The sequence below is a fragment of the Lepidothrix coronata genome, unplaced genomic scaffold (genome assembly GCF_001604755.1).
Source record: "Lepidothrix coronata isolate B3197 unplaced genomic scaffold, Lepidothrix_coronata-1.0 Scaffold185, whole genome shotgun sequence".
NCBI classification, from domain to species: domain Eukaryota; kingdom Metazoa; phylum Chordata; class Aves; order Passeriformes; family Pipridae; genus Lepidothrix; species Lepidothrix coronata.
Genome location: NW_016690365.1, coordinates 1,379,234 through 1,398,477, shown reverse-complemented (window position 1 = coordinate 1,398,477; position 19,244 = coordinate 1,379,234). Strand labels below are relative to the sequence as shown.

The following is a 19,244-nucleotide window of genomic DNA, read 5'->3' as shown; positions in this document are numbered from 1 at the left end:
GCTTTACTACTAGAAAATAGCACTATATAGTATTAAGGACATGAGATAAATTTTAAAAAAAATAATATAATTGAAAATACTGTATTAATTAACAGCAGAAAAAAATTAAATGGTTTGTTTAGATTTAACCTCTTTTTTTTTTTTTCTTGTTTCCCAGGGGAAAAGGTTCAGGAATTCAATTAATTTTTCTTAGCAAATCAAAAATAGCTATTATAGTTTGCACGATGGGACTCTTTATCCAAGATTCAGATTTTAGTATGCCCAACCTGGAGAAGATTGGTTTATACAAGAGTACGTATTTGCAGTAAATTGTATTGTTTTCACAAGAATTAGGTGACAAGAGAAAGACAGAAATGGCATATTTCACTTACCTAAAATAGTCTTTGCTTTAAATATCCAGGATTTTGTGTTGCAGTGAAATAAAGCTCCTATCATAATATTCATGTTATTGGATTCTGATTTTAAATCTAAATTATGTTCTTTCCCCAGTATTTTAACACAAAGAAGAACACATTTCTCAATTTTGTATTGAATTCTATTGTTACTTTGAACTACTGAGTTCAATGGTTATTGATTACTACCCACCGCTGGTTGTCCATGTTGGCAGTGACAAGGTTGATAAGAGGAGTACCAGGGTAATCAAAAAAGGCTTCAAGGCTCTGGATCTTCAAGTCCTTGTTGAAGCGACAGGAGCACAGGTGGTGTTTTTGATTGCCTTGTAGCTGGGATGGATGCCAAAAGCAGTTCAGGTATTACTGGGGCAGTTTATACGACACCAGGCCTGCTGGAGATGGATGGGATTCACCTAGCAAGAGCAAAAGGATTCTAGCCTTTGAGTTGGCTGGGCCAATTGAGAGGGCTTTAAACTAGGTTTGAAGGGGGAAGTGGAATGAGACAAGGCTCACTAGAGATGAGCCTGGGGGTGGCAAGACAGAGTTGGGCTTGAAATTGATAGCCCAGCTGAAGTGCATGTACACCAATGCACACAGTGTGGGTAACAAACAACAGGAGCTGGAAGCCATCGTGCAGTAGGAAAGCTATGACGCAGTTCTCATCGTGGAAATATGGTGGGATGACATACACGACTGCAGTGCTGCCATGGATGGCTACAAGCTCTTCAGAAAGGAAAGGCAATGTAGAAGAGGCAGTGGAGTGGCTCGGTATGTTAGGGAGTGTTTCAAATGTATAGAGCTCAAGGCCAGTGATGATAAGGTTGAGTGTCTATGGGTAATAGGCAGGGGAAAGGCTAACAGGACAGATATCCTGGTGGGAGTCTGTTATAGACCACCCAACCAGGACGAAGAGGTGGATGAATAATTCTACAAGTGGCTGGCTGATGTTTCATGATTGTCAGCCCTTGTTCTTGTGGGAAATTTTAACCTTCCAGATGTCTGCCAAAAACTCAACAGAGAAGAGAAGAGGCAGACTAGGAGGTTCCTGGAGAGTGTGGATGATAACTTCCTGTCACAGCTGGTGAGTGAGCCTACCAGGGGTGAGGTCCTGCTAGACCTTCTGTTTACAACCAATGAAGGGCTGGTGGGAGATGTAGTGTTTAGAGGCTGTCTTGGGGACAGCAACAGTGAAATGGTAAAATTTTCAATAACTCAGTGAAGTAAGGAGGGGTATCAACAAAACCTCTACACTGGACTTGTAGAGGATGGATTTTGGCCTATTCGGAAGACTGATTTGGAAAGTCCCTTGGGCAGCATCCCTTAAACACAAAGGGGCCCAGGAAGGCTGTATATTCTTTAAGAAAGAAATGTTGAAGGTGCAGGAGCAGGCTGTCCCAATGTGCTGAAAGATAAGCCAGAAGGGAAGAAGAGCAGCCTGGTTCAGCAGGAAGATGAGGAAAAGTCTCAGTCTTGAACAGTAAAACCAGTTATCCTTAGGACAACTTCTCTTGTGCTCTTGAAATTTAGTCTTTAATTGACAGTATGTGAGTCTCTAGAGGATGTCAGTAAACTTATTTTCCAAAATCAGAAGAAATGTCAGCGACAAATTTCCAGGTCCTTTTTCTTACTCAAATCTCAATCCACAAAAAGTACCATTTGGTTTCGAGAACATCTTAGTTAAAAAACAGAACAGATAGTCTGAAGACCTTTACCAAAACCAAACCAACAACGACAACAACAAATTCTATGACTTTTAAATTTCACAGGTTGCACTCAGCAAGCAACAAGATGGGTGGCATTCAATCACAGAAGGAAAACCTTGATCTGTTGACTGTTTTCCCTGAATTTACTACTGAAGATTTTGAACTGTGTTTGATATGCAGATCATAGTGTTGACACCTGAAGCTTACAAGCATGTTCTTTGTCTCTCACAAAACACTTTTACATGCCAGTAGCTTCAATGCTAGCTTTAAAACACGTTTATCTAAAAACTGTTATGGAGTGATCTTACAGATAAGTTTTAAAACAGGTCACTTTTGTGAAACAGTTAAGAATTTAAAACATTAATGTATGCCCCAAAAGCATGAGTTGATTAAAATAGAAGCCAGAAGATCCACATTCTTAATTCGAGCCTAGTCACTATGTTGGAATTCATCTGGCTAAATTCCAGTGTGTGACTTTTTGGTAAATTAGCTTTGGTAAATTAGTAATTTGGTAAATTAGTATTGTGATTTTATATTATGTGTTTTTTAACTAAAAAAAAGGGAAATGAAAATAGACAGGAAAAAATATACAGATATTTTTTGAGAGGAATTGCTGGGTATTGCTACTAGTACTAAGAGAACAGGATAAAGTGTAGATAACCTCTGAAACTGATAGTCTTCCTAAAGACTCCTCAAAGCATCCTGATTTTAATCCATAAAATTTCAACTGCAAATATTCACTGTTACAGTATCATAGGACTGTGTCCACAGTTACGGAAGACTGAGTCATGTGTTTTCTGGGGAGATGCTGATGCTGATTCAACAGCATTTTTAAAAGGTTTTCTGAGCAAACTTGAGTATCTCACATATGCTTAAGTAGCTGAACAGTCCAAATACCACTTTGTAAGGTACTGATACTATCCTTTGGCTAGGTATGCTATCTGTGTAGGACAGTAAATTCACTGTATATGAACAATAGTGAGAGAATAAGGTAGCCTGAAGTTTCTGTTAAGTATCCTTTAAAGTTATGATAAATACATATTTTCTTATGTAAGATATTGCTCTTTTTCTATACAAATAAAATTAAATGTCATTGACAAAAATACTATTCACCTGAATAATCTTTTTTATTCTGTAGCAATTCAAGTATCTGCATGTAATTATCTGTTTCTCAAAAGTAAATAAGAGCTGGGGCAATAAAATGAACCCATTTTATTATGCATTTTAAAAATGATGAAACAAAAATCTGAAAAAAAATATACATATATATTTTATTTTGTAGGTAGCTATACCTAAAGCCTTTCAAAGTATTCTTGTAAGCTACTTAAGAAATATCTTAATAGAATTTAAGAAATCTAAGAGTCTCAAATTGTAGACATATATTATAAAGGAAATAATACACAAGATTAATGATTTAAAAGTTTTTATTAAATGGAAACTAGCTATCATAGATAATGAACTCATAACATTTCAAATCCTTTATTACTGCCTATTCTGAGAGAGTCCTATTATGCTAAGTACACCTTCAAACCTTTATACCTATGAAAAGTGTGAGAAAAAAAAAGTCTGATTTTCAGGGGGAAGGGTGTTTAGGCTGGGGGGTTTTAATAACACTTGTCTCATAAGACTAAATTTTATATGTAGCATTTCTAAAGAATATTGTGCTATTGAAGTGGTCAGCTTCTTGTATAAGAATGAAATGCAGAAAATACATAAATATTCATCTGGGGTACTCCTACAGGAGTACTGCTGCACCTATTAAGTCACAGAGGAATTTTTCATGCACAGAGATCTATAAATGGTTATATTGATTTCCCAAATGACTTCAAGAGGAGCAAACACAGACAACTGGTATCAGAATATTAGGCATCTTTCTTGTTTCTGCACTGATGAGTTCTCTTAAGAGAACTGGTTGCTGCACAAAAGGGTTCTATTCTTCACCAGTTCCTCATACACCCCATCCTGACAAAGGAAATTATTTTTTAGCTTTCAAAAGGTACATGAACAGCATGTACAAATTAACTTCTATTTTGGAAGGGAATTTTTCCCACTCTTACAGAAGAGTGACTACAGAAATGCACTGCTCTGTACTTGAAGATTGTATCTGATTTGTCTTTTAGCATTCCATTATGATATTTTAATTCTTTCTGCCCAGCATATCCAACAAAGCAGGTAATTATTTTATTTTTCTCCATTACTTTAGTGTCTAAAGAATATTTTGTGAGTTGCTCTTACTACACTTGAAAACCAAGAAAAATATATGTATTTATGAGATAGAAAGACAAAGTATCTCACAGTGTAGAAAAGATAGGAAAAGAATAGCAATTTTGGTGAATCTGTGCCTCTACCTCTATCTGGAAACAAATATTTTATGTGACCTAAGTGTAAAACAATTGCATGACAATGAAGATGACTACTCTTAAATTTTTTGGTCATATTCTCCTTTATTTCAGACAAGATAATGTCTCCTGTGTCTTTTTCATTTCTATTTCCAATGCTCATTCGTAATAAGAACTGCAGCTTTTCTCTCCTCTCTTTTTTGTTTTATATTTTTTGGTGTGAAGAAATTCTCTGTCATACAGAATGGCATCCTTAATATTTTTTCCTATTTTGTTGCATTTAAGTCTCTCCTTCCTCAGCATTTCTTTGCTTGAGGAAGAAATTTGTTACTTTCCCTTCATTCTAGACCTTTCACTTTAACTGAAAATCTGATAACTGGAAACATAGTAGACAGTTTACTTGTACAAAAAGTAAAAGAAAAGGACCACTACTTGGGAATTCTGAAAATATTTGTATCTTGCTGAGGTAAAATATTTATTCTGACATAGATTTTTATGTTTCCATATTTGAATTATAGATGTCAATTTCAATCAATGTCTTTGAATGACAAAGAGAAATTAATATTGATACTGTAAGGCACAGCAATCCTAGACCAGTCTTTTTATAACAGTATACTTTCTTACCTATAGCACTGTCATTTCCGTAAATGTTGGGTATTCAGAAATTGTATCTTGTCAAGTTAAAGTTCAGATCTTGTTGAAAATTAGGTCAGAATTTCTGTTCAAGTATTTCCCTAAGATTCTAAATCCATCAGCTACATGGTACAGTTATATATTAGTTATATATATATATATAAAACTATGTATAGCTTAGATTTTTTTTAATCTTGCCTTTAATATTTAAATTATTTGTTCATAAATTGGCATCAAATTTTATATGTGTTCATTCTTTCCCATGTAATCTAAACATTTATAGATGCTTTCTTAGAACATGATATTCTCTTAGATAACCTAATTTTTAAGGAATCAGACACTTAAAAATAACCAAACTGAGCAAACTGACTGATTATTTTATTGAACAATATTTCTACATTTTTATGAGGGAAAAATACCAGATTTGGTAAGGAATGTAGGGAAAAAAGTGAGCTTCTGCCCATTTTTCAGAAACATTCCTTCAGGTCTTAGTCATTATGAAAAATATGTGCATGCTGAAGAAGACAGGTGTTTACACTAAGGATCATTAACTGTGTTTATTATTTTGCAACTTTTGAAAGTTTAAAGACAATTAATGATGGTAAAACCTTTAAAGATTCATAAAGTTCATTTCAATAGCAAACAAGAGGTAAAACATTAATTTATACACCTGAACTCCCATGTTAGAAAAATCAGACCAGAAAACTAGTGGGAAGAGACATGACATTTTGGCATTGTATGTTTCTGGCTGTTTCTTTTTTGAAGACTTTTCTTTCTAGACAGACCAGTGATAAAAACCAAACTTCTAAAAATTGAATGCTATAAAAGGTTTTCTAGCACCAAAAAAATTACATAAAAATTATTATAATTATGAAGCTATGAAAGTTTTAAAATAAAAGTCAAAGCACAGTCATACTTTATATGAGCATGCTTAGACACATTATTAAAGGCATTATTTTAACAAATTATTTTGTTAAAGGCGAATCTCAGACCTAAAGTTCTGTAATTATTAGAGTTCAGATCTAAACTTTGGGCTCAAAATGTCCTTCACCAAATGCAGATGGTATTTCAAAGCAATTTACCTTACATTTGAAAACAAGTAGGACAATATTTAATTTTTTCCCCTTTTCTACCTCTGTTGTCTTTCAGTGCTGCAAAAATAAAATAGGTATCATCTTGGTAGTCATTTAAAAAATTCAAGGTTGTAATTTACATACATAATATGTAATTTACATATTTTTTTCATGTTATATATTGGTCCAAAATAATTGAACAATTTTTGGTGAGATACATTCTGTCACAGACTGTTACATCACATTGACGCTACCTGAATACATTCCCCGACACGATGTATGCCAATGAGACTAATTTAAAAGTATTTATCACACAAAAAATTTGCAACACGTTACTGTTTAGACTACAATATGTAGGACTGGTAACAGAGCTTGGTGGTATCAGCAGAATTAATTTATGAACATCATTTTCAAAAATACATTTTACAGTTGGCTTTGTGATGTAATTACAACTTTTATTATTGGCCTTGCATAGCAAGATTTTGATGGGGGGGGCCTCCAGAGACCTTCTAGAAGCTTCCCTCATGTTCAGTAAAGCCAATGCCACCTGGCTCCAAGACAGCCTCACCACTGCCCAAGACAGAGCCCATCAAAGGTGGTGGTAGTAGACCTAGGATAACATATTCAAGAAGGGGCGAAAGTTATTGTACAGGAGCAACTGTGGTCAGAGAAGAGAAGTGAGAATGTGTGAGACAAACGACCCTACAGTCACCAAGGTCAGCAGAGATGGAGGGGAGGAGGTGCTCTAGGTGCTGGAGCAGATTCCCCTGCAGCCTGTGGTGACGACCATGGTGAGTCAGGCTGTGCCTCTACAGCCCATGGAGGTCTTTGGTGGAGCAGGGGGATATGACTGGAAGAGGCTGTGAACCCACGTGCAGCCTGTGCTGGAGCAGGCTCCTGGCAGCACCTGGCAGCACCTCTGTCCTTGTGGAGAAAGAAACCCACATTGAATCAAGTGTTCTGGCAGGACTTGTGACCCCATGGAGGACCCACGCTGGAGCAGTTAATGAAGAAGAACTACAACCCTTGGGTGGAACCTCATGCTGGGGCAGGGAAAGAGTGTGAGGAGGAAGAAAGTAGCAGAGATGTGTGATAAACAACCCCAACCCTCATTCCTGTTCCCTCTGTGCCACTGGGGATGAGGTAGTGAATCCAGGAGCAAAGTTAAGTCCAGCAAGAAAGGTAAGACATTTTTAAGTTTTTATTTTCTCATTATCCTACTTTGATTTGATCAGCAATGAAGTAAACTAAGTTGATTTTGTTTTGCCTATGGTGGTAGTCGGTGAGTGATCTCTCCTTGTCCTTATCTCGACCCACGAGCTTTTCATTATATTTTCTCTTGCCCAGTACATATCAGAAGGGGAGTGATAGCAGCTTTGGTGGGCATTCAGGGTCAACCCACCACAAGATCAAATTTTATTTGCACTAGTAATTCATTCACCCAAACCCCATTGTTCCCCTGAGTAAAAAATCATCATTCCTCAAAAGGAAGTATTTTTTGCAATCAGTTTATCTCTTAATCCATAACTTCGGTTAGCGGTGATTTGTCCTACTAGGCTTCCATAAGAAGCACTTTCTGGAAAGCAAAGGTACAAGCACATAACAAGAGCCAGATTTCTCTATGGTGCTTTAGTGGGGCTTTTTATATGACTATTGGGGGCTCTAATTTGAACTGTATAAAGCTGGAAGCACAAAATCTCAAATCACTTATACAACTTAAAGTTTCAACTTTTGTAGTTTTTTGGTTGAGTGGGGTGTTGATGATTTAATTTTATTTTTTTCTTGTTAAAAACAGTGGTTTAGATCAGCTTTAATGGTTACAGAAAATAGGATAATGGTAAATACATTTTACTTGTCATAGTAAAATTCATAAAAAGTTTACCTCTCACAGATTCTGTGCAGTGTACCACATTGTACAGACATAGCACCTTCTTGTATACTACTTTAAAAATGTAAACTAGCACTGAGATATTCTCTCTCCTCCCTGCTTCTGATTATATTAAAATCATGCTGTCTCAAACCTAGTCATTATAAAGTTTTTTCATTGATAGTATATGTTATGCAGAATTCAAGTATTTAACATGATGGTTATTATATCAATATAATAAAGAGCTGTATCATCAAAATTGTCAATTAAAGGCTTGAAAATTTTTCATCTTCACTTTGGCTAACACATTCTCTAGGATACAAACTGATTTATACTAAATATTCTTAATTACTGATGTCCCACATAGTATGAAAATCTCTTTCAATGACCATTAGGATGCAGACGTTCTATTTCAAGATAGAAAAATAAATAGTTTTGACTTTCTACATGAGTATCAAAATAAAAAAAAATAGACAAGCAGTTTTGTTCATGCACAAGGCAGGAATAAATATATATGTATATTAAAAAAAAAGCAAAACCCAAGAACAAATAAAAAGCCCAGTCTCAGGGACGTACCATCCTCTTCAAGAATAACAATTTTTCTAGCTATTAGAATAGTCACATAGACCACCAGAGACCTTTTGCTCACATAGAATGTATCTAGCACTTGACCTAACTGCAGATCGATCAGAGAAAAGAACTCTCACCAAAAAATCAGTTAGGTCTTGTTGGCTCTGTTCCGTTTCATACTCTAACACATCAGGTCAGACAGAAAATGTTACTCCTATTAGTAATTGTATTAGTATTACGAACACCAGACTTTTGAATCTATATTCTTTGGTGGGGAGGACTGTGAAAACCCCCGTGCTTTGGATTTCAGGCAAATATTGGTCTGACAAGCATTTTTATCAAAGCCTTTATCCAATAATAGAATCCATAATAGTTGTACGATGAAAATAAGGCAACTACAGATTTTAGAAAGGAAGGAAGCCAAGTGTTGTGATGATATAACATTAATCTATTAGGGCCTTGTTTTATACACTGGCTGTGAATTCCATGCCACAAGTCATGTCATACATCACAGTGACACACTTCTGTAAACCCCTTCTTTTTATATGATAGCATGTTCCTTATCAGAAACATATTTCCATTCACCTTATAGAGAGACAGTAAAGATGAAAGTGTGTGAAAACAAACGCTTCGAATAAATTACTTTTGCCAAGTACTTGGTGTTATTCTTCACACCGAAACAGGTAAGCCCAGAAAAATCCACTATTCACGATTTCTAGTACAATATCAGAATTCAGATGCAATTTAGCAGCCCTGCAACAGTTACCTGCCCAATTTTAAGCAGGAAAAAAGGCATTTTTATACTTCCAAGCTGTCATCCATATTAGTATAGGAAATCAGAACTGCAATCATGAATCAGCCCAACAAGAGAAAATAAATAGTTATTTATAACATCAAAGAATGTTGAAAATGCAAAATAAGCAGACAAAGAAAAGTAACAGGGTTTTGCCTTTTTGGAATCTTGAATGTTAAGTCAATTGTTAAAATATTGACCATGGCTTTCTCATACAAGATTTCAGAAAAAAGTCAAAACTGTGATATCTTTTTAATATATGTGCTATCAACTACTGGTTCACTCAACGTTGCTGAACATTTACTGAAAGAATAAAGAAAGTATGTGGTAGTCTCAGATGTGTCTGGAGTGGTTTATAAAACAGAAAAGTTGATTATTTCATGATAGATTCTCTAACTTAAAGAGAGGTTACACAGTGTTCTGCATTATAACATTTCAAAATTGTGTATGTTACAGTATTATAATACTTAAACCTCTAAAACAAAATCTAACAACTGCATAAACACTGCACATAGTATTCTTGCTTTTCTATTATGCCTCTAAAGTCCAAACACACATGTAGAACATAGTCTAAATGATTATTTAGAAATATTTTTTTTTCCAAAGGAAGACAATTGTCTCCCAGGATCCAACAGGAAAAATTAAAAAAAGAACATGAGTGAAACTGTGAGGAGTGCAGGTACCCCAAATACCAGGCAGCAGAAGGATTTAGAAAAATTTATTTTCTAAAGCTGAGAACACTACCATGATGGTGCTACCTACACTGGGCATGAAAAAACACGCTGCTTTTTCCTCCATGGGTCTTTTTAATGGCTTACCTGGCCCTACCTCGTGAGGCCTCCAAGGTTGTCTGTAAGAATTTTATCTTTTCCAGGGGTTAACCTGTCTGTAAGGCAAGAGAAATAAAAAGACCAAACTATCCATGGGACGATGTTCTTTTCCAGGTGGCAAAGCTTCCTTGAGTGACATAAATTCCCCACTCCTCAAATAATTCTTCTGAAAAGACTCTTTTACACTTACAGAAAGTAACTGAACAATCTTGTTCACTAATTCTCATCAGCCGTAATGCTTTGAGGAATCAGAACCACAACACTGAGCATTTGAGAAATAATAAAAGTGCATTTGAATTCAAAATAGGAAAGATAAATGAAAAAAAAATAACTCTGGATGCCTTGTCTTCAGAATTCTTATAATCTATCTCATAACTTGCATAAAGTACAACAGATCTTCAGCCCTTGTTTATTAGGGAGAGTTTATCAACATCCTAGATCACACTGTAATTAATTAGGCTTAGTTTTAGAGATACAGCCTACTTTTACCAAGGCTGACTTATAAAATGTATAAAAGAAATAAATTATAAAATACATTTCCAGGAGTTTTCTGGAAAGCATTGATGGTAACTTGTTGTCATAAGTAGTGGAGAATCCCACAAGGTATGGAGTGCTGCCCAATCTCATAGTAACAAAGAAGATGAAACAAGGAAGACCTTGTTGATGATGTGAAGGTTGGGGGTAGCCTTGTCTGTAACAACCATGAGATTGTGGAGTTCAGTATTGAATGAAGAGGTAGCAGGACAGCAAGTAAGATTACAGCCGTGGACTTCAGGAGAGCTAACTTTAGCCACTTTAGGGATCTTCTTGGACGAATCCCAAGGGAACAGGCCCTGTAGGGAACAGGGGTCCAAGAGAGTCGGTTGATATTCAAGGATCACTTCCTCCAGGCTCAATAATGATGCATTCCAATGATAAAGAAATTGGGTCGAGGGAGCAAGAAACCTCTGTGGACAAATAAAAAACTCCTGTCATTAGTCAAGCAGAAGCAGGAAATACATCGGAGATGGAAGCAGGGTCAGGCCACTTGGAGTGAATATAGAGAGGTAGCCAGAGTAAGTAGAAATGAGACAGAAAGGCCAAGACCCATATAGATTTAAATCTGGCCAAGGATGTCAAGGGTAACAAAAAGGGCTTTTTCAAATACGTCAGTAATAAAAGCAAAATAAAGGATAATGTGTGCCCATTAGTAAAGGGAGAGGGGACACTGGTAACAGCTCATAGAGAAGGCAGAGTTATTGAATGCCTTATTTGCATTAGTCTTCACTGATAAGACTGTTTCCCAGGGATATCTGACACAGGAGACCAGGGTCTGTGAATGTTGGAAGGAAGACTTTCCCTTGGTCAAGGAGGATTGGGTTAGAGTCAGGCAAAAGTGACATCCACAAGTCCATGGGCCCTAACAGGATGCATCCACAAGTGCTGACAGAGCTGGCTGACGTCCTGTCCAGGTTGCTTAAGATCAACTTTGAAAGATCATGGAGGTCAGGAGAGGTGCCTGAGGACTGAAATATAGCAAATGTCATGCTGGTCTTCAAAAAGGGCAAGAAGGAGGACCCAGGGAACCACCAATCAGCCTCACCTCAATCCCTGGAAATGTGATGGAGCACCTCATTCTGGAGTCCATCTCTACCCACATGAAAGACAAGAAGGTGATCAGGAGTAGTCAGCATGGATTCACTAAAGGTAAGTCATATCTCACCAACCCGATTGCCTTCTATGATGAAACAACTACTTGGAGGAATGAAAGGAGAGCAGTGGATGTTGTCTTCCTGAACTTCAGCAAGGCTTTTGACACTCTCTCACAGCATGTTCGTAGGCAAACTCAAGAAGTTGGGTTTGATGAGTGGACAGTGAAATGAGTGGGAGATCCTAGAGGGTTGTCATCAGTGGTACAGAGTCTAGTTGGAGGTCTCTCACTAGTGGTGTCCCCCAAGGTTCTATACTGAGCACAGTATTGTTTAACTTCTCCATCACTGACTTTGACAGAGGAACAGATGTCTCCTCAGCGAGTTCGCTGGTGACACAGAGGAGTGGCTGATACCCCCAAGGGCTGTGCAGCCCTTCAGAGGGACCTTGACAGGTTGAAGAGATGGGCAAAGAAGAACTTTCTGAAATTCAACAGAGGCAAATACAGGGTCCTGCACCTGAGGAGGAATAATCTCGGGCACAGGCTGGGGGCTGACCTGCTGGAAAGCAGCTCTATGAATGACCTGGGGGTCCTGGTGGACAACAGTGTGCTCTTGTGGACAAGAAGGCCAATGTTATCACGGAGTGCATTAGGAAGAGCATTGGCACAGATTGAGGGAGATGATCCTACCCCTCTGCTAAGCCCTGATGAGGCCACATCTGGAGTGTTGTGTTCAGTTCTGGTCTCCTCAGGACAACAGAGAAATGAAGCTTCTGGAGCAGGTCCAGTGAAGGGCTACAAAGATGATCAGGGGACTGAAGCATCCCTCTTATGAGAAAAGGTTGAGGGAACTGGACTTGTTCAGCCTAGAGAAAAGACAACTGAGAGGGGACCTCATCAATGCCTATAAGTATCCGAAGGGAGGATGTCAAGAGATTGGATCCAGGCTCTTCTCAGTTATGCCAAGCATTAGGACAAGAGGCAATGGGCAGAAACTGAAGCATAGGAAGTTCCATCTGAATACAAGGAAGACCTCTACTGTGTGGCTGAATGTGCAGTGGAACAGATTGTCCAGAGAAGTTGTGGAGTCTCCATCACTGGAGATATTTCAAGAACTGTCTGGATGCAACTGTGTGCAATGTGCGGTAGGATGACCCTGCTTGAACAGGGAGGCTGGATGACATGACCCACTGTGGTCCCTTGCAGTCTGACCCATTCTGTTACTTTGTGATTATCAGTTAACTACATAAAAGTTCACTTGATTTAGAAGGATGTTAATTGCACACCTAGTTACATTTAATCACTGCTACTTCACAAAATAAAATCAACCTTTTGATAGAATAATACTAATATAATACAGATTTGAAAACTAAAACCAGAACAACAACAAAAAAGCTATAAAATTTACTAAGAAAAAGGATTTTAGCAAGTTATGATTTCATTTTTTTTAGATGTTTCTGAAGTATGTTGTTTTCTACCAAGAATATACTGATGGAGAATAAACATTTCTGCTGCAAATTTTTGGTCACTTCCACACAAGGCATCATGATTCAGATAAAAACATGTTCTCTATGAATAATTAATTAATCTTTAGACATACAGACCCCTCACCAGGCAATAAAGTCTCTCAAAACTGTACAAGGTATTAAAATGGCCTTTGTGAAACAATCAATATTTTTTTTTTACGTAATCCTAATATTTAGGAAACTGGTGAATATATTCACTAATTTTTGAACACATGATTATAAGATATACATATGATACTTATAAGAGAAGGGTGACATACATGTGTAACAACAGGTCATACTAAAATGGTCTTTAAAAAGTTCTGGCTGTCAATAAACTGTCTTACAATAAGAGAGCAAATTACTGCTAATATGCTAAAATTAGCCTACAGATCTTGTGCTGGATGAATTCAGAATTACCTGGTTATGAAAGGTAAAAATATAGTGGTAAACCCCAAAATTTTCCTTTTTTTTTAGATTATATTATTATAACCTCTTTTTTGTAACTCTAGAGATTGGTCTTTGTGGCTCATCTACTCTGGTCATCACACAGTTACCAAGACACACTGAACTATATTACATATTTCCTTCCATACATTGCTATTTGCTATGAGTAATACTAATATTTATTTGGAAAGAAAAATACAGATTAAAAATTGTTTCCCTTATTTTACTGAAAATAATTTGTAATAGAACATTATGAAGAAAAAAAACAATAATCTCAATAGATGCATTTTCAAAATGCCTAACTAGTCTATGAAGATTTTGTTTATGCCAGTTTCTATCCACACAATGATAAAACTCGAGAAGAACTAAACTACTTGAAGCATTCATGGAAAATGTTTCTGTACTGTATGAAGATTTTCTGCAGTTCCATTAGAGCTTTCTTAATCACTATTCCTTCAGTAGAAGTGAATGCTTGACTTACACTATTCTCACTTTCAATAGGAATACTTTTGGAAATAATATAAATTTTAACAAAAAAGGATAAAATTTTCATATAATTGTATATATATAAATTATTTAATATAATTTTAAGCTTTGTTAACTGGTAAGTGAATTCTATGCTGATGGTAAGTAGCTTAATGAACCAGAATTTTTTCACCACAGCTAAAATATTGCATGGGTGTGGGAGTGTTCAGTTTTTCTCCAGGGCTCCTCATCAGTTTTGAGCCATGAGACCCATTTATTGAATTGAGGTGCAGTTGACTTTGCAGAGACATCTGGTCTTTGACCTTTCCATTATGATTTCAAGATGTGAACTATTGTCACAACATACAATTTTTTTTGTAATGTGGTTCTTCATCCTCAGCATTTGAACTCATTCCACCATCACATTTCGGGAAGGCAAAAGAGTGTCAAGCTAAAAGAATGTTCAAACTCAACCAATCTAAACTGGCTTCAATAATATAGCCTAGAGGTTAAAGCTTTAATATTCTAATTCTAGCTTGCCAAGCTATTGAACTGACAGTCAGTGTTAAGCATTTTGATACTCATGTATTCTTATTAGTAATATGAAGTTCATCATAAAAGCTTTAATAATTGCCTTCTTTAACTCTATGATCACAGAAAGCAATAGACTGCATCTTAAATGCCTATATCTAGAGTTTCCATTTTTTTCATTAATCAGAGCAAATTAATTCTACATAATGAAGATGTATTGTCTCGTCTTGCATGTATCTTAATTATCATTGAAAGTGCCATAGATGTATCCCTGTTCATTCAAGTTTAAATATGGAATCTGAGACACAGTGAAGTCTAAGAGACACGCTTTATATTCCTACACTACCAAAATTTCACCCTTAAGAAGAATTTTATGTTGGCATTTTCAGGGCTGGAACTGTGCTCACCAAGTAGAGGAAAATCAAACACTGAATTTCTGGTTAAAAGAAATCAATACCTAGTAACCTCTATTCAAGTTTGAGCGGGCTTTTCTATTATTATGAAATTTCACTAAATTAATTTCTGTAAGAGATAAAGTTTGCTGAATTTAGATTTCTTTTTTTTTCTATAAAATCTGAACTTAAAATGAATGGAAGTTGAGAAATTACAAATCAATGTATACATGACACAAATACAGAATTATGAAACTAACATAAATATTAAACTACTCAAAATTCACTATTAATTTGGTTTAATTTTAATTTTATTTTTTATTTTTATTTTTATCTTCCAATTGGTTATTCATTGTTTTTAATTCCTTCAAGGAAATTTTTTATGTTTGATAGGGCAACAGGATTTCAGCCTAGGAAATTATATTTATTCAAGATTTGCAGTCTTAAAGAGGTGGGAATCTAGCACAGAGAATCAACTCTTCTTTAACTGTGAAGTATAAATATTAATACTAAGTTCACATTTATTTAAAAAGACGGTACTTCAAGAGATTGCAGAAATAAGTTAGAGTTGAATTTATTATATGTCACTTCAAGAATGTGAATTTGTTCTGAGAACATGTTTATTAATTTGGGTAAAATACATCACTGCATCTAATCTACTTGTAATATTATAGTAGGAAAAACCAACACAAGGCAACAATTTTATTACTTTCAATAAAAGTAATTTATAGCTTATCTAAGGAAATGAAATATAAGGATGACCAAATGACATGATTTAGATCACATTTTAATCTGTTACTATTTTAAAAGGCAAGGAGAAAAGTCCTCCAAAGGAAACTTTCTGTCAAAATGGAATTTTGTTGTTAGTATTCACTCAGATAGACACTGCTTGTGTGACATCCCTTATTTTGGACTACAGTGTAATAGATGACACTATACTTTGATGATATCATAAAGAAAAAAGTCACTCAGAAGACTGATCAGAACAAATACCTGCCTGGTTTAAAATGTAACAGACTCTGGGTTGTGTGCTCTTCATATATGAATGTCAGAAATCACTTTTCCTGCTCTGTAAATTCTCCATTTATCAACAATAAAAGAGAATTTAGAGAATTAAGAATCTATGCTACATCAGTGGTCCTAACTCTGCAATTGATGTACATAATGTAATGACCATTTCCATGTCCATATAATATGAAATATCACACAACTTTATTATTCTCAGCATCTAGTCTTTTGAAAGGGTTTCTTGAACTCATTAAATTCTGGAACATGACTCCTTTTCATATAACAAGGATGTATAATTGGAGTTGTAACACTATTCTAGTTTTTTTAATGGATGGATAGAAATATGAAAAAGTACTACGAGAAGGTATCTAGCTTAGCAAAAGCCTTATGGTGTTTCAGTGAAAGATGAAGATTTGTGTTTCTCAGCACTCAAGATCCAACAATTAGCAAAAACTTTCACTTTATAACAAAGGAAAAAAAAAAGAATAAGCATGGTATATAAAGGCTGAGAGCCTTGAGTCTGAAATATGATTACAGTCATCGGACCTTCATTATTCAGAACTGTAACCATTCAGAAATATATAACCATCATTTCTGTTGTCTCTGCTCAGCAGCTAAAAGTAAAAATTAAAAATAATCTTATTTCAGATGCAAATTCCTAGCTAGAGAGTGTTTTATGAGTTACTACAGTGCTGCTAATATTAGCAGAAGTTATGATGTAATTTATTAGAGCTTCATAAAAGTTGCTTATCAAAGGAACTTTGACAGGTCTCAGTGACCTCTTAAGTCTATCAGCATACCCTGCAGTCAAAAAAAGAAAAGCCTTTAGAGTTTTGTCATACTAGTGTGGGTGGAGGGAGGGAATATTGTGGAAGAAGTCTGACAAGTAGTTGACAAATAGTTACCGAAATTTGAAAAGCTGACAATATCAAACATTCCTGAGTGACTCATGCTGTATTAAACTAACTACAATAATCACTCGGATTTCCAGATATATAGGAATCTAGGATTTCTGGAAAACAGACATGAAGCATGTGTGAATCAACTGCTCTGTTCATATGATATAAAGTTGATGTGTAAATACAGAACAAATTTGACGTCTCTGTGATTCAGGCTTCCTACATATGAGATCGACCATAGATTTACAGTTTCAGGAATTTTACAAGAGAGCCTGGAATACAAGTTTTGTTAGATAGACACTGGAGGATATTGTTATAGCAGTGAAGTTGGAAATGACAATTTAGCTGATCAAAGTAATAGATCTACACCAACTTACCACCTCACCACAACGTCCTCACAGCGCAGTCAACGACTGGAGGATTAAAAGTGTAAGACTCTTCAAGATTTCCCTGAAATAGAAAATCAGACATGTTTTATTTGTCTTTCTACAGCAACACCAGTAAATTCTGAAGGCTTCAAGAAATAGATAAATTAATACATTAGTGAGAAATAACTTCTGCAACAGATATCATTGAAGGACAGCAAAACAAAGTGGAATTTCTAGAGTAACTCTGATGTAAATGAGTATAAATCATAAATTGTCATATATAAAATTATTTAGTTATTTGTAATGAAATTATCTGTATTTGATTGAAGAGTTTATAAAAAAAATTGTGTTTCAAACACTTTGTCTTAATTATAAACACTTTTTTGCTATGTGACTGTGCTAGACAAATTCTTTTTCAATTTACTATTTACTTGCACAGGCAGTATGTTATTTGGTAAATTACCTGAGGTTTCTGGAAACAGAACTGTAACCTTGTCAATAGTAAAATTATCTCATCACATACCATAAAGTAGAATCAATCTCTAGCATATGAATGTCCATTCAGCTCACTAATTTAACTCCGTCTCACTAAAAATCAGGCTTATGAGGTGGGCCTGTGCAAAACTCATAATACTCAACTAGGCCAAATGCAAGGTCCTGCACCTAGGTTGGGGAAATCCAAAGCACAAGTACAACCTGGGCAGAGAATGGATTCAGAGGAGAAAGATTTGGAGGTGTTAGTTGATGAAAAGAAAAACACGATCCATTAATGTGCACTTGCAGTTCAGAAAGCCAGCCACAGCTTGGGCTGCATCAAAAGGAGCATGACTGTGGGAAGGCTTGAGGGATTCCCCCCCCTCTGCTCTGTTCTCATGAGCCCCCCCATCTGAGGTACTGCATCCAGGTCTAGGGTCTCCAACACAAGAAAGATGCGGACCTGTTGGAACAAGTCTAGAGGAGAGATGTTAAGTTGACCACAGAGCTGGAACACCTCTCCTATGAAGATGTGCTGAGAGAGTTGGGGCTGCTCAGCCCAGAGAAGAGAAGGCTTGAGGGATAACTTATAGCACCTTCCAGTATCCAAAGGGGGCTTATAAGAAGGCTGGAGAGGGGCTTTTGACATGTAATGATAGGACAAGGGAGAATGACTTTAAGATGAAGGAGTATAGGTTTACATTAGATATTAGGAAGGAACAGGTTGGCCAGAGAAGTTGTGGACTCCCAGTACCTGCAGGCTTTCAAGGCCAGGCTGGATGGGGCTTTGTACAACCTGGTCTAGTGGAAAGAACTAGATGATCTTTAAGGTCCCTTCCAACTCTAACCATTCTACAACTCTATAATTCTATGATCTTTCCTAGGAGTAAAGGCTCAGAAGGGTCATGCTGTTCAATCTGGAGAAGAGAAGGCATTGACATACATAAACAACTGAAGGGAAGATGCAAAGAAGATGGAGTCAGGCTCTTTTCTTTGATGTCCAATGACAGGACAAGAAGCAATGGGAACAAGGAAACACAGAAAGGTCTGTATAAATATCAGAAAACGGCTTTCTTACTGTGAGGGTAACTGAATGCTGAAGCAGATTGCACAGAAATGGTTGTGGAATATTCATCTTGGAAATACTGAAAAGCCATCTGGACAGGGTCTTGGGCAACCTGCTCTCAGTAGATCCAATTCAGTAGGGAGGCTGGCCCAAATCCAGCCTCAACCACTCTTTGATACTGTGATATTTTATTCATGGCACTTAAGAGTTTGCGTTTTATTGACCCACCTGGGCAGACTGGGATTGATAGGCACCTTCT

General features: G+C 36.3%; 1 long non-coding RNA gene across 1 annotated transcript in view; it reads right to left on the bottom strand.

Moving 5' to 3' along the window:
* Positions 1 to 19,244, bottom strand: part of LOC108505176 — a 599,626-nt gene that overhangs the window by 331,364 nt on the left and 249,018 nt on the right. The window contains exon 3 of the long non-coding RNA XR_001877411.1: positions 17,455 to 17,527. This is a non-coding gene — a long non-coding RNA (uncharacterized LOC108505176). The remainder of the gene's footprint in view (positions 1 to 17,454; positions 17,528 to 19,244) is intronic.